The sequence below is a fragment of the Pristiophorus japonicus genome, chromosome 13 (assembly GCF_044704955.1).
Source record: "Pristiophorus japonicus isolate sPriJap1 chromosome 13, sPriJap1.hap1, whole genome shotgun sequence".
NCBI lineage: Eukaryota > Metazoa > Chordata > Chondrichthyes > Pristiophoridae > Pristiophorus > Pristiophorus japonicus.
Genome location: NC_091989.1, coordinates 48,126,553 through 48,142,711, shown reverse-complemented (window position 1 = coordinate 48,142,711; position 16,159 = coordinate 48,126,553).

The following is a 16,159-nucleotide window of genomic DNA, read 5'->3' as shown; positions in this document are numbered from 1 at the left end:
TTTCCAGCATTTCTTATCTCTAATTTACAGCATTTCTGTTTTCCTTTTTAGCTCTTCTAAAGATGCTAATTTTGGTTAAAATACTTTCTTTTTTAATTCCAGTTTAAGTGCTGATTCTTACAAGCAACAAGGGCATGATAATGGTCTGCATTATATCTCTAGGTATGACTTTCAACAATCTTAAGGAACCATTTATAGGTTTCAGTTTCCTTGGGCAGTTGAAATGCCCGCCTGGCTCAGGCAGTTCCCTCGTCAATCTCCGCATAGCCATTTTGTTGAGCTACTGAGTGGAGCAGCCGCCGTGATCATTCGCTCAGTAAAAGCAATCAGACAGAAATGGTGGCCCCAAAAATACAAAAGTCTCTGTGGAGCCGAGAGCGCTCCGGGCCCCATGAGGTTAGATTGGGATGCTGCCGCCACAGCCTCCCGCCCCCCCACATGTTTGTGAAGCTCTCCTGAACCTCCCCCTGCCAGCAGGGGGCCCACAGGCTGCCCGAGTTTCGCCGGCCAGAACCCGTCGAATTGTCTGAATACCCGTTTCAGGCGAAAAGCTCACCTGCTGCATTTAAACGAGGTGCAGCTTAAAATGAACCGAGCCTCTCGCAGCATCTCCTGGATGGTGGTCCTACCCATTCTGCCGGCACCTGGGAGCTAAAATACCCTCTTTGTAATCCATTTAGTGAAAGTATTAAATTCACCGAGTTGTTTTAACTCAACCACTATTTTTCTTAAAATATTTACCTCCATGACTGCAAGATAAAAAGTTGGTATAGTTTACCAAGCAAACAGGATTGACCCAATAGAAGGCTCCGGGATTATGAAGGATTATGTTAACGTAAATAATGGTAGATTGTTTCCATTGGTCGGTGAGACATTAACAAGAGGACATAAATTTAATATAACTACAAAGAATTTGACGAAGATGGTAGGAAATATGTCTTCACATGAGTGGCAATGATGTTACTAAGATTATGGTGAGATTCTGTTGCAAAAACAGTAAGTATTTCCTGTAGGACATTTTCTTTCACAATGCAGAGAGTAATGAATAAATGGGCATTGTTTATTATGTGAAGTGCTTGCATCTGTGGCTGTACAGACAGCAGCATGATTAATAAAGTGTTTATGTGCAGAAAGACTGGGCTATCTATTAAAAAGCTATAGCAGAAGCTCGCTCGTAACTTCCTTAACAGTCATCAAGCACTGACGTCAATAGGCGACGCTACTTCAAACTGCACCAGCATTTCAAGATGTTGCATAACTGATCATGACATCGCATGTCTCGAGTTAAGTGTCAAATACGAACTGTTAATGCAAGTTCCAGAAATGGTCAATGTTTGAAACCATGTGTACTCCAGATAAATTTATTGACGCCTACAGTGCTTAATGATCCAAAAAAGGCTTCTTTCCCCTATGAACTGGGGAATACATTTATTTCAATGACGTTTTTCAATGAGATGAATTGTTAAAAGGAGCATGATAATGTTATTAATTGGGGATAGTCACCATGATGATATTCACTTCCACGACCAAGCTACCATCAAGATGCCTCAACCCACTTTAATTATATTATCATTTGTCAAAAATACACCATAATATTAGAAATCTTTTTGACAGTCAATCCTGAAAGAAGGCATCATATAAACTCTGACCACAAGATGGCAGCACAGAGCAGCTTGGTTATTTAGGTATTTGAGTAATGAACTTAAAGGGTGGTTCTACAATCCCACTGAGAACTGTGTTCGTAGAGAGTATGTATTAGAGAATGGGGCTTTAATATTGTAGCCCTATTTCTGACCCATGCTTGAGCACCTTAATCCCCACTGGGAGCATGAATTACCCCAAAAATCAGATTTATCCCATATTGATAAATAGGGGCAGAGTAAAAGTAAAGAAGTAAGAAAGTTATGATAAATTTGTGCACAGTAATGGTTAAGCCACAGCTAGAGTATACTGTAGAGCTTTGGATTGCCCATTTTAGAAAGGATAGCATTGCGCACCGTAGATTCGCCAGGGATGCGAAACTATAGTCATGATGACAGACTTGAGACACTGGGACTATTTAAATAATGAAGGGTTTTTATGGGATGAATATAAAACTATTTTGTGTGTTTGGGGAGTCATTGATGGAGTTAACAATTTAAAATTGTCAGTCAGAGTGAGGAGGAGGGTCATCATCATAGGCAGTCCCTCTGAATCGAGGAAGACTTGCTTCCACTCCCAAAGTGAGTTCTTTGGTGGCTGAACAGTCCAATGCGAGAGCCACAGACCCTGTTACAGGTGGGACAGACATTTGTCGAGGGAAGGGGTGGGTGGGGCTGGTTTACCGCGCGCTCCTTCCGCTGCCTGCGCCTGACCTCTTCACGCTCTTTGCGTTGAGACTCGAAGTGCTCAACGCCCTCCCGGATGCACTTTCTCCACCTTGGACGGTCTTCGGCCAGGATCTCCCAGGTGTCAGTGGTGATGTCGCACTTTACCAGGGAGGCTTTAAGGGTGTCCTTGTAACTTTTCCACTGTCCACCTTTGGCTCGTTTACCATGAAGGAGCTCCGCATAAAGCATTTGTTTAGAGAGTCTCGTATCTGGCATGTGTACTGTGTGGCCTGCCCAGCGAAGCTGATCGAGTGTGGTCAGTGCTTTAATGCTGGGGATGTTAGCCTAGACGAGGACACTGATGCTGGTACGCCTGTCCTGCCAGGGGATTTGCAGGATCTTGCGGAGACATTGTTGGTAGGAGAGATGTCTATACACAGAAGGTTGTTGCACTGTGAATATTTGAGGTAAAATCATCACATCTCTTAAAGGGAAAACAGTATACATTTACCCCATCGCCTTTACCCCCACCCTCCTCTCCATTCCTAGCCCCTTCTATGTCCTGTCCCTTACCTCTTATCCTCTCAATTCTAATCCTCCAAATCCCACCTCCCCTTCAGCCTCTTCTTCTTCATAGATTCTCAAATTTCCAAAGTTGAGGGGGTGTAATATTGGGACATGGTTCGAGGCCAGGACAGGTGGGTTGGTAGCTGTGGCTTGATCATGGGTAAGGCGCATAGATCTCAGCGGTGAAGGGAGTGGTTGGCCTGAGCTGATAACTCCACAACCTGAAGCGGGATGCCCGAGAATTCATTGTGATGACAGAAGAAGCTGGGCAGAGGGAACAAGTAGACTATAGCCTGAGGCCTAAAATCAGCACCATCAGGCAGCAGCAAGAGTAGGTCAGAAGGTGATACAGAGAGCATGACCGGGGGCGGGGGGTGGGTGGAGCAGAAAGAGAGGGAACCCTGCAGAAATCAGTGGTCTGGGATATCATCTGATCATTTCCAATCAGAGGGAAGAATCAGAAGATTAGTGCACAGCAGCATCAGCTCGGATTAAATGAGCATCATTGAAATAAGTAAGTAGGATAATTCAACTGTGACAGCAATAGTATGAAGGAATACAACAATAACTTGTATTTATATAGCGCCTTTAACACAGTAAAATGTCCCAAGCTGCTTCACAGGAGCGTTACCAAACAAAATTTGACACCGAGCCACATGAGGAGCTATTAGGACTTGGTCAAAGAGTTAAATTTCAGAGCCTAGGCAGCTGAAGGCACGACCGTCAATGGTGGAGCAGCAATGAAAATCAGGGATGCGCAAAAGGCCAGGATTGGAGGAGTGCAGAGATCTTGGAGGGTTGTAGGGCTGGAGGAGGTTATAGAGATAGAGAGGGGCAAGGTCATGGAGGGATTTGAAAACCAGGATGAGAATTTTAAAATCAAGATGTTGCTGGACAGGGAGCCAATGTAGGTCAGCGAGCACAAGAGTGATGGGTGAATGGGAATATGGTGTGAGTTAGAATGCGGGCAAGATAATTTTGGATAATAAGTTTATGGAGGGTGCATGAGCAAGGAAATCTGTGTGTGGAGGCAGAAGGCGTGGGTATGATTCTTAATTAATACTTTGCATCAGTTTTCACAAAAGAGAGGGGTGATGCAGACTTTGCAATGAGGGAGGAGGAGTGTGAAATATTAGTCGAGATAAACATAGTGAGAGAGGAAACTTTAAGGGGCTTAGCAGCTTTGAAATTGGGTAAATCCCCAGGCCTGGATTAAATGTATCCCAGGCTGTTAAGAGAAGCAAAAGAGGAAACAGCAGAGGCTCTGACCATCATTTTCCAGTCATCTCTGGCTACAGTTGAAGTGCCAGAGGACTGGAGGATTGCTAATGTACTTTCGTTTAAAAAGGGAGAAAGGGATAGAACGAGTAATTACAGGACAATCAGCCTAACCTCAGTGATGGGAAAATTATTGAAAAAAATCCTGAGGGACAGGATAAATCTTCATTTGGAAAGAGATTAATCAAGGACAGTCAGCATGGAAGGTCGTGTCTGACTAACGATTGAATTTTTCAAGGTCCCACATGACAGACTGATCACGAAAGTAAAAGCCCATGGGATCCAGGGCAAAGTGGCAAGTTGGATCCAAAATTGGCTTGGAGGCAGGAAGCAAAGGGTAATGATTGATGGGTGTTTTTGTGACTGGAAAGCTGTATCCAGTGGGATTCCGCAGGACTCATTGGTGGGTCCCTTGCTTTTTGTGGTATATATCAATGACTTAGACTTGAATGTTGGGGATATGATTAAGAAGTTTGCAGATGACACTAAAATATGCTGTGTGGTTGATAATGAAGAAGAAAGCTGCGGACTGTAGGAAGATATCAATGTCTTGGTCAGGTGGGCCAAACAACGGCAAATGGAATTCAATCCAGATAAATGTGAGGTAATGCATTTGGGGAGGTCTAACAAGGCATGTGAATACATATTAAATGGTAGGACACTGAAAAGTGTTGAGGAACAAAGGGACCTTGGAGTGCAGGTCCACAGATCCCTGAAGATAGCAGACCAGGTAGATAAGGTGGTTACGAAGGCATATGGAATACTTGACTTTATTAGTCGAGGCATAGAAACATAGAAAATTGGTGCAGGAGTAGGCCATTCGGCCCTTCTAGCCTGCACCGCCATTCAATGAGTTCATGGCTGAACATGCAACTTCAGTACCCCATTCCTGCCTTCTCGCCATACCCCCTGATCCCCCTAGTAGTAAGGACTACATCTAACTCCTTTTTGAATATATTTAGTGAATTGGCCTCAACAACTTTCTGTGGTAGAGAATTCCACAAGTTCACCACTCTCTGGAATACAAAAGCAAGGAGGTTATGCTTGAACTGTATAAAACACTGGTTAGGCCGCAGCTGGAGTACTGCGTACAGTTCTGGTCACTACATTACAAGAAAGATGCGATTGCACTAGAAAGGGTGCGGAGGAGATTTGCAAAAATGTTGCCTGGACTGAAGAATTTTGGCTATGAGGAAAGATTGGAGATGCTGGGTCTGTTTTCTGTTTCCTTTGTAACAGAGGAGGCTGAGGGGAGACCTTATTGAGGTGTATAAAATTATGAGGGGCCTTGATAGAATGGATAGGAAGGATCTGTTTCCCTTTGCAGAGGGGTCAACAACCAGGGAGCATTGATTTAAAGTAATTGGGGGGAGGTTTAGAGGAGATATGAGGCCAAAGTTAGATCCTTGGGGGAGCCCAGAGGTAAAACAGTGCAGGAGTGGGAAGCGATGTCGTTGCAGGTAATTCTCTGGCTTTGACTGGAAAGATGAGAATGGAACCAAGTGAGGGTAGTCCCACCCAGCTGGACGACGGAGGAGAGGTTTTGGAGGAGGATAGTGCGATCAATTGTGTCAAACATTGCAGACAGATTGAAAGGATAAATAGGGATAGTTTACCATGGTCACATAGGATGTCATTTGTGACTTTTCTAAGGGCCATTTCAGTGGTGTGGCAGGAGCATAAACCTGATTGGAGGAGTTCAAACATGGAGTTGCGAGAAAGATGGGAGGCAACAACACGTTCAATATAGTGTGACAAAATGAAATATTACAGGAAGACTGACAGGAAGTACATGCAATGTAAATATTTTAATGTATTATGTTTATATAGGGTCAATAGATTGAACAGCTAATCTTTTAAACAGGTATAGTAAATATTGGGTTATGTACTGGGTTGCTAATTGTTCATGCGTGTGACAAAATGAAGCATTCGTCTTTGTTAAGATTATTTCCGATTCTTTTTGGCTGGTCACGGCACTCATTGGGTTAATATTGGTTTCTGCTGGGCGTTTTTGTATGCTGCAGGAATACACTTTACAGTCTGATAAACCAAAGCCAATACTATACATTTTGGTTTCTGTTGAACAAAGAGCAGGTTAATATGCTAATGCTGATTTAATACAATTTGTCAAATAATGTCCTTGATAGTTTTTTGGACAACATATTCATTACCAGCCATTGTAAATCATACAAAATGGATTGGGACATGTGATGACATGCCAGAAGTCCTCGGGATAGTGGATTGACTGACAGTTGTGTGTGTGTGGTGGGGGGTGGGGGAGGGAGCAGGACCTGTGAGTGAGTCAGTCTAAAGCCAGACTAAAGAAAGACTAAGATAAATCTAGCTCTGCGGAAGCATCTTGTGACATAGAAGTAAGTGACCATTTTCAAGGCTAAATGACCGGTAGTGCAGAATTTCTAAATACTGTAAATATGTACTGAATATTTTTCATGTGCCCGTGTAGTGTTAAATAATTTTGTCTGTTAGTTTGTAGCCCGAGCCTCAGTCTGAATAAGGCATATAGCCATCTGCTCACCGAAATGAGAGATTATGTGGTGATAGGTGATGCTTTCCAGTAGGCTCGAATACAGGGGCCAGAGAACTTCGCTTGATCCTTGGGTTTTTCTACATTTATGTAGATACTGGGCAGTTAAAGACTCACTCTGATTTGTAGGCGATGAAAGATCTGCTTACAGGGGACATTTAACCCAAATAATACATCTTACGTAACAACAAATGCAACAATATGTTTAACCTCTTGATGTTTCCATTTTACTGTAATAAATAACCCAAGCTATTAAATTAATCTATTGCTCTTAACTATACTATGATGCATTTCTATAAATTAACCCATCTTACAGCAGGTGTTGTGATAGTAAATTTAATTTATTTCCATTTCTCATATTAACCAAGTATCATCCTTAGACAGAAAACCTCAAAAATATTTCTATAACACTGCAACATTCCAAAAGAATTGTACATATAGATGGCACTGTCAGCATAACTTTAAATAACATAATGTTATGTGACAGGCCACCCAAAGCACCCTTAGAAATACCAAGAGGGAGAATTTTAAAAATGATTATTAAAAAGTGCAGAGCTTCCTCAAAGAATACAGCAATTTTCTTGACCTAAACAAAAATGAAAGGCCAGTTAAAGAGCGACATGAAAGGCACCCATTTACAGCTGCTCTTTTGTTAGAACTGTGAATTAGAGTTGATGAGAAAATAACGTGATAATTAAATTCACTATCCGCAACAAAACAAAGGAATCAGAAAATGTAATAGCAAACTAGTCAGTTGAAAAAGCACACACACAAAAGAAAATGGAAAGCAAGCAGTTAAGTGTCCCATTCAGTTATGTCCCGTTCCAAATCAGAAATTAGACCCTGCGTCTCTCCTATTTTGAGGGAAAGATCTATCATGGCACCAACTCTGATGATGCAAGGTTCCATCTATGAACTCCCACAGACACCCTCTCTGAGACAATAAAACACACCTGGGCATCCCTCCCCTGCTGAGACAAGGTCAATCTTAAAAACTTCCCTGCTGAGTCAAGGATCCATCTCTGACCACAACCCCCCCCCCCCCCCCGCCCCACCTCCTCACCCCCCGCCCCCCCCCCCCCCACCTCCTTACCCCCTGTTCCCTCCATCTGCTGAAGCAAGAGGCCATTTCTGAACATCCTCCCGCTGAGGCAAGAAATATTTCCAGCAAGCCCACCACCACCGCAGGTGGAGAAAATTAATCCTGAGACTGCCCCCCCCCCCCCCACCCACCCTCAAAATCACAAATTACAAAAATCACGCTCCAGCACATCCTCCACATTGAGGTACACATTGATAGGCATCCCTCACCTGCTTGAGACAGAAATGTCCCCACTGAGACCCAACACTATCCAGCATCCCTTACCAATGAAAAATAAATCCATACCAGCCTCCCAACCCCTGCTGACACAAATGTTGACCCCAATTTCTCCCTCTCCACTTCCTCTTCCCTGTTTCCTCCTCCCTTCCTACTCCTCACTCCATCTACTCTCTTTCTCTACCTCTCCCACCTTCCACCTCACCCCATTCCTTTTCTTCAATCCCCTATCTTACTGCCCCTTTCCCCTACACCATTCCTTCTCTTTCTCCCCTTCTCGGCCTTCGCCTCTCGTCCATTTTCCCCACACTCTCCTTTCACCATCCCTCCCTTTCCCTCCTTTTTCATCCTCCCCTCCTCCATATCTGCTATCCCCCCCATCTTTCCTCTTCTACTCCATCCCTCATTCCCCCTTCCCTCCCCCTCCCTTTCCCCCTCATACTACCCTCCTTTCTCTTCCACCTTTTTCTCTGTCCCCATCTCTCCCTTCTTTCCTTTCACCTCTCCTCCTCCCCTCCCCTTCCATTCTTCTTTACTCTCCCCTTATTTTTTCTGTAGCTCTCTCCTCTCTCATCCTTTACACATCCCCTCCCTCTCTCCTCTTACTTTCATGTTGAAGCTCCATGTGCTATGATACAGGAGGTCGACTAGTATATATATAGAAAAGAACTTGCACTTATATAGTGCCTTACTACATCTCAAAGTATAAAAGCAAGTATCCAGTCACATTTATTTTAAATATAGATTAAAATAACATTTGTTAATATGCTCATGCAATATGTACCTTTATATTGACACATAAAAACTACTCTTTCCCCAAGTCTCTATCTCTCCCATTGCTTTTGCAGTCTTTCGCTCTTCATTTTTAAGGGTACATATGCTCCTATGAGGACATGCTCCGATGTCTTTTTCTTCCTTTGTAGGTCCCCTGTGAGCCATAGAATTCATACAGAAAAGTAGAAAAGATTGGTCTTATTTGTGTCAGGCAAGGAACAACAGCACCCCAGCAGAGGCTCCCGATCCAATTCCCCTCCACCACCATTCCAGGGAGACATCTCGTCCCACACAATGTGGCGCAGCATGGTGTGGGATTGCACTCATATATCTGCAATCTGTAACCCTGCACACTGATCTTCAAAATGCATTGCCACCTACATTGAAAACGGCATTTGTGTTAATTGACAAATTTGCCTTGTTAACCATTCTCATAGGTGTTACATTCTCTGGCCTTAATTTTGCCAACACTCAGAGGATGGGATCGGTCGCGGGTCAGCTGTTAGATCAGGATCCCGCTGTCAACCCTCCTCCACGATACTTTCCCAGATGGCGGGTTTGTCAATGCCGAACAGACTTGACATGCAGCGGTTGGGGAAGCAACTTAACCTATTAAGACCTTGCTAAGAGGCGATTAAAGATAATTTTGAGCTGAACTTAACATTTTGCCAGATTTTCCACGAGGTTCACGCTGCTCGACGATTATGTCAGGTAAGGATGTCGGGTGTTGTGTCAGCATGAATTCATTTCTTTTACCTGACAACTGCAAATGTGCTATAGAAGCTCCCATCTCACAACTATTCATTTTCCAAGATCAGAAGCTCTTGCTTACTACATTTGGAAAGCACATTGAGCTTTACGCAGTTAGCAAGTCTTTGGAGCAATCCTTCCATCTAGTGTTACCTCATTAGAACAACCTCTCTCACCATTCACAGATCACTTCTGCCCTCTCAAGTTCACCTGCCATCTATTACATCAGCAATGAAACTATCTCACCTTGGTCCTCAGAATCCCACCACGATCAGCCCCAACACCAGCAGCACCAGGCACACCAGCAGCACCAACAACCACACCAACCTTCTCCGCAATCAACTGATGTTGCACAGGACACAGGGCATCAGCACCCGAGCACATTGCTGCTCGGAACGCGAGGGATGGCCTCACCACAGCCAGATTTACTTCACTTAATGCTGTACACCCTGGCTGCCACATGATGCGCCAGGTTGGAACTACCCCACACCAACACCATAAAGCATTCCAACAATGCCCAAGATATTCCTTTCACACTGATCAGCATTGCGGGGGGTACCGTTATGTTTCACCATTCACTGCAACTCACTAAGCCACTTCCAAAGGTACACACAGATCTATTCAAGAACGTAAAGTGGTGAAAATAAAGATTTCAATGTTTGACAACACATTAACTGAAACGTTACATGAACATTGGTGAAAACACTCAAGTGTCTACCCTTGTGTGTTTTTAGTCGGTATGCTTGCACTAGGATGAGGATGAGTGTGAGGGATGGCTATTGAGCTGAGGATTTGATAATGTAGATAGAGAGGGGTGGGTGGAGGTGCACAGTAAGTTGGTGTGAGTAAGGATGTGCAAGAGTAAGGTAGGGAAAGCAGAGTGATGGGGATGTGATGAGAGGCACAGCAGGATGAGGTTGAGTGGATTTGCAGTAACATTTCGTGATCTACTGAGATCATTGAAAGGTTTGTGCCACTGCAGCATGGTCCTCCTGATGCAACCTGTGCCCTCCTGTGCAACTAGGCTGCGTTGATCTCCTGGGCAGGTCTCTTCCGCCCATTGGAAGGGAAGAGAACCTCCCTGCGTGCTGTGACTCCTTCCATAAGCATATGGAGGGAGACATAAGAGAGCCTGAGTGCAGCCGAGCATCTTTCTGTAGTGCTTGTCTGTGTTTGTAGCACCTCAATACTGCAGAATACTGACAGCATAATTCTCAAAATAAATGACGTAGCAAGAGCGGAACGAAGCCGTGAGGTCTCAGGCGCATGTTATTTTTGACTTGATGTAAACAGACTCTAAATGCCCTTTTTCTAGAGATGCATTCTACACACAAAAAGGAAAGAGCACCAGCTACACGAGGAGCAAAAGAGACGAGAAGTAGCTAAACTGCTTAAAGTAGATAATTTTTTCCAACTAAAAACTCAAGATCATGAAGGTGAAGGCCAAGACGACACTGTGCAGTCAACCTCAACAACAAAACCATTATTGGCACCGGACCCGGAGTTGGCCGAGTTGGAGCTCCAAGTCCAAAAAGTTGAAGAAGATGAAAACCAACTGGCGCATATTGAGCTGAAAGAGGCACAACTTGCGAGTGACATTGGGCTGTGGGGAGACAATATCTCAGAGACATGCAAAGCCATTGGATTGTAAAAGGTAGTGAGGACTGCCGAAACTGTGATAAAGATTTCCAAAACTCCGGCGTGATTCATGCCAAGGAAGGATGTCATCGATACTGCTCAAAGTCCTTCTTCACACGTGTGCACCCGCTAACAGGGAAATGTGTGGAGCGAACGTGGGTCTGTTATTCACCTTCAAACACTAGAGTATACTGCTTTGCTTGCAAGGTCACAGCATGAACAAGTAGCCACTTTACTCATGGGTTTAAAGACTGGAAGCATGGAAGTGCAGTAGACAAGCAGGCACTGGTTGTGTGGATGGTCATATTGTCTTCCAGTTTGAAAATGAACAGCAGTACTGGCGCAAGGTGCTAGAACGGGCTGTCTGTGTGATAACGTTTCTCTGTGAACAAGGTTTTTCATTGCGAGGCAGAAATGAAATCGTTGGGTCTCCAAGTAATGGTAATTATCTGGGTGTGTTTGGAGGTTCTCGCAAACTGCGATGCATTTCTTACTGAACACATCAAGCAGTTTACCAACAAAAGCAAGGGGCATACTTCATACTTGTCTTCCACGACTTGTGAAGAACTGATTAGTCTGATGGGTGGCAAAGTACTTGTGATGATTGTCCAGGAATTGAAATCAGTGAAGTTCTATTCAATATCTGTTGATTCAATGCCAAATGTCACACAATCAGATCAGCTGACATTTGGTGTCCGCTATGTTCTACCGACTGGTTCTGAGGAAAAGTTCCTAAAGATCTTGCCGATAATAGGTGATACTGGACAAGAAATAGCAGAAATAATACTGGCCTTTTTGGATGAGAACAGGATCGATATACAAAATTGTCAGGGACAATCTTATCATAATGCTTCAATATGAGTGGGAAATACATTGATGCAAACTATCATCAAAGAGCAATGCCCATATGCAAGGTTTAGACCATGTGCAGCGCACTTACTCAATCTTGTGGGGAAAAACAGTGCTGAATGGCGGCAGATTAGGAAAAGGGGAGGTGCAACGAGACCTGGGTGTCATGGTACATCAGTCATTGAAGGTTGGCATGCGGGTGCAGCAGGCGGTGAAGAAGGCAAATGGCATGTTGGCCTTCATAGCTAGGAGATTTGAGAATAGGAGCAGGGAGGTCTTACTGCAGATGTACAGGGCCTTGGTGAGGCCTCATCTGGAATATTGTGTTCAGTTTTGGTCTCTTAATCTGAGGAAGGACGTACTTGCTATTGAGGGAGTGCAGCGAAGGTTCACCAGACTGATTCCCGGGATGGCAGGACTGACATATGAGGAGAGACTGGATCAACTGGGCATGTATTCACTGGAGTTTAGAAGAATGAGAGGGGATCTCATAGAAACATATAAAATTCTGACGGAACTGGACAGGTTAAATGCAGGAAGAATGTTCCCGATGTTGGGGAAGTCTAGAACCAGGGGACACAGTCTAAGGATAAGGGGTAAGCCATTTAGGACCGAGAAGAGGATAAACTTCTTCACTCAGAGAGTTGTTAACCTGTGGAATTCTCTACCGCAGAAAGTTGTTGATGCCAGTTCGTTAGATATATTCAAGAGGGAATTAGATATGGCCCTTATGGCTAAAGGGATCAAGGGGTATGGAGAGAAAGCAGGAAAGGGGTACTGAGGTGAATGATCAGCCATGATCTTATTGAATGGTGGTGCAGGCTCGAAGAGCCGAATGGCCTACTCCTGCACCTCTTTTCTATTTTCTATGAATGCAACCCAGTGATCGTCAGATTTTTTGATATTGTACAAAAGTTGTACACTTTTCTCCCTGTATCGACGTATCGCTGGCAACTGCTTTATGGAAAACTAAAGCCTTTAGGGCTGTCTGTCGTCAAACAGTTTTCTGCTACTCGATGATCAGTAAGGTATGAAGCAGTGTCAGCTCAAAGGTTACACTCCCATATGCAAAGTGTTGGAATCCCTGGCAACTGACGTGGAGCAGAAAGTTGAATGCTGAAATGAAGCACAGTTGATCCTTGACAAACTGGGTGAACTGGATTCAACTATTCTGATTGATATTTGGAACAGTCTTGAAGCGCTTTCACCTGACCAATCTCTTGCTTCAAGAGACCGGCTTGAATCTGAATGTCATGATGTCCTTACTCGAGTCCCTTGTCGATTTTGTCAAGACCCAGCGGACAGAGTTTGAGGACTTCGAAGACCGAGCGATTAAACTATGTGGCCACAATGAGTACAATTCAGCTCAGAGGCGCGTCCGGGTACGCTATGATGATGGAGATGCTGAAAACACAGCACTGTCACCCAAGGAGAAATTCAAAACTGAAGTGTTCCTTGTCATCATTGATCAACTAATCAGTACCTTGAAACATCGCCTTGAACCATACAAGGAAATCAACTATAAGTTTGGATACATAAGAACATAAGAAATAAGAGCAGGAGTGGGCCACGTGGCCCCTTGAGCCTGCTCCGCCATTTAATAAGATCATGGCTGATCTGATCATGGACTCAGCTCCACTTCCCTGCCCGCCCACCTAACCCTTTATTCCCTTATCGCTCAAAAATCTGTCTATCTCCACCTTAAATATATTCAATGACCCAGCCTCCACAACTCTCTACGGCAGAGAATTCTATAGATTTACAACCCTCTGAGAAGAAATTCCTCCTCATCTCTTTTTAAGTGGGTGGCCCCTTATTCTGAGACTATATCCCCTAGTTTTAGTTTCCCCTGTGAGTGGAAATATCCTCGCTGCATCCATCTTGTTGAGCCCCCTCATTATCATATCTTTCAATAGGGAAACACCTCTCATTCTTCTGAACTCCAATGAGTATAGGCCCAACCTACTCAACCTATCTTCATAAGTCAACCCCCTCGTCTCCGGAATCAACCTAGTGAACCTTCTCTGAACAACCTCCAATGCAAGTATATCCTTCCTTAAATACGGAGACCAAAACTGTAAGCAGTACTCCAGCTGTGGCCTCACCAATACCCTGTACAGTTGTAGCAGGACTTCTCTACTTTTATACTCCATCCCCTTGTGATAAAGGCCAACATTCCATTTGCCTTCCTGATTACTTGCTTTACCTGCATACTAACTGTTATGTATGTAAACCTGTAAATACCATTTCTAACCACCAGAGGGCTTATCCCCTGGAGTCCCAAGGGATCCCACAAACCCTTGGGGGCACCTGTATATAAGGAGGCCTCACAGGCTGGAGAGGCACTCTGAGATCTGTAATAAAGGACTACGGTCACACCTTACTTTGAGCTTGCAGTATCTAGTCGGACTCTTTATTCAAGACATAACACTAACTTCTTGTGTTTCATGCACAAGGACCCCCAGGTCCCTCTATACTGCAACACTTTGCAATTTTTCTCCATTTAAATTGTAATTTGCTTTTCTATTTTTTCTGCCAAAGTGGATAACCTCACATTTTCTCACATTATACTCCATCTGCCAGATTTTTGCCCACTCATTTAGCCTGTCTATATCCCTTTGCAGATTACTCTCTCCCACCCTTACCCGTGGTACAGCTCTCATCTTCACTCCCTCAAGTCAAAAGGGTGTTGACGTGAAGGGATGTAGCGGACAACTGGTTTAGCCATTCACCGCCAGATCTGGCTCGAACACATAAAACACTATTGGTTCCTACTCTTGTCCACAAAAACAGCTCACTATTCCAGGATCATTCTGAATTGCAAAAATAATCCCCGGCTACTATTCTCTACTGCTAGCCTCTCCTTAAACCCCTTTCCCCTGTCTCCACCTCACTAACCTCCAAAAACAAGTGCGAGGAGCTCATGGACTTCTTTGTATCAAAGATTGAGACCATCCAATCAGCTGCCTCTGCGAGTTCCCTTCCTTCACCTAGCCCACAGGGCCAAACTTCATCTGACGCTCCCACCTGCCCTAGCCTTAAACTCATATATTTTTCTAGTTTCTCTTTGATCTCCCCTCTTAATCTCTCCAAACTCATCTTATCCATGAGACCCATGTCCTGCTCTCTTGACCCTATTCCCACTAAACTGCTGACCACCCAACTTCCTTTTCTGGCTCCCATGTTAGCCGACATTGTTAACGGTTATCTGTCCTCAGGTACTGTTCCCTTCTCCTTCAAATCTGCTGTCATCACCCCTCTCCTCAAAAAAACAACGCTTGACCCCAATTTGCTTGCTAGCTATCACTCCATTTCCAACCTCCCTTTCCTGTCCAAAGTACTTGGACGTATTGTTGCCTCCCAAATCCGTGATCATCTTTCCATGAATTCAATGTTTTGAATCCCTTCAATCTGACTTTCGTCCCTGCCACAGTACCGAAACTGCTCTCATGAAAGTCACAAATGACATCCTTTGTGACTGTGACAAAGATAAACTCTCCTTCCTCATCCTTTTGGACCTGTCTGCAGCCTTTGACACAGTTGACCACTCCATCCTCCTCCAACGGCTCTTCACTAATGTCCAGCTAGGTGGGACTGTACTCGCCTGGTTCCATTCTTATCTATCCAATTGCAACCAGAAAATATCCGGCAATGGCTTCTCTTCCCACTCCCGCATTGTTACATTTGGTGTCCCCAAGGATCTGTCCTTAGTCCCCTCTTATTTCTCATCCATATGCTGCCCCTTGGCGATATCATCCAAAAACACGGAGTCAGTTTCCACATGTACGCAGACAACACCCAACTCTATCTCTCTACCACTTCTCTCGACCCCTGCTTGGTATCTAAATTGTCAGTTTGCTTGTCCAACATCCAGTACTGGATGAGCAGAAATTTTCTCCAATTAAATATTGGGAAGACCGAAGCCATTATCTTTGGTCCCCGCCACAAACTGCGCTCCCTAACCACTGACTCCATCTCTTTTCCTAGCAACAATCTCAGGGTGAACAAAACTGTTCACAACCTAGATCATATTTGACCCTGAAATGAGTTTCCAGCCACATATCCACGGCAAAACTAAAACTGCCTTTATTCACCTCCGTAACATTGCCTGCCTCCGCCCCTGCCTCAGCT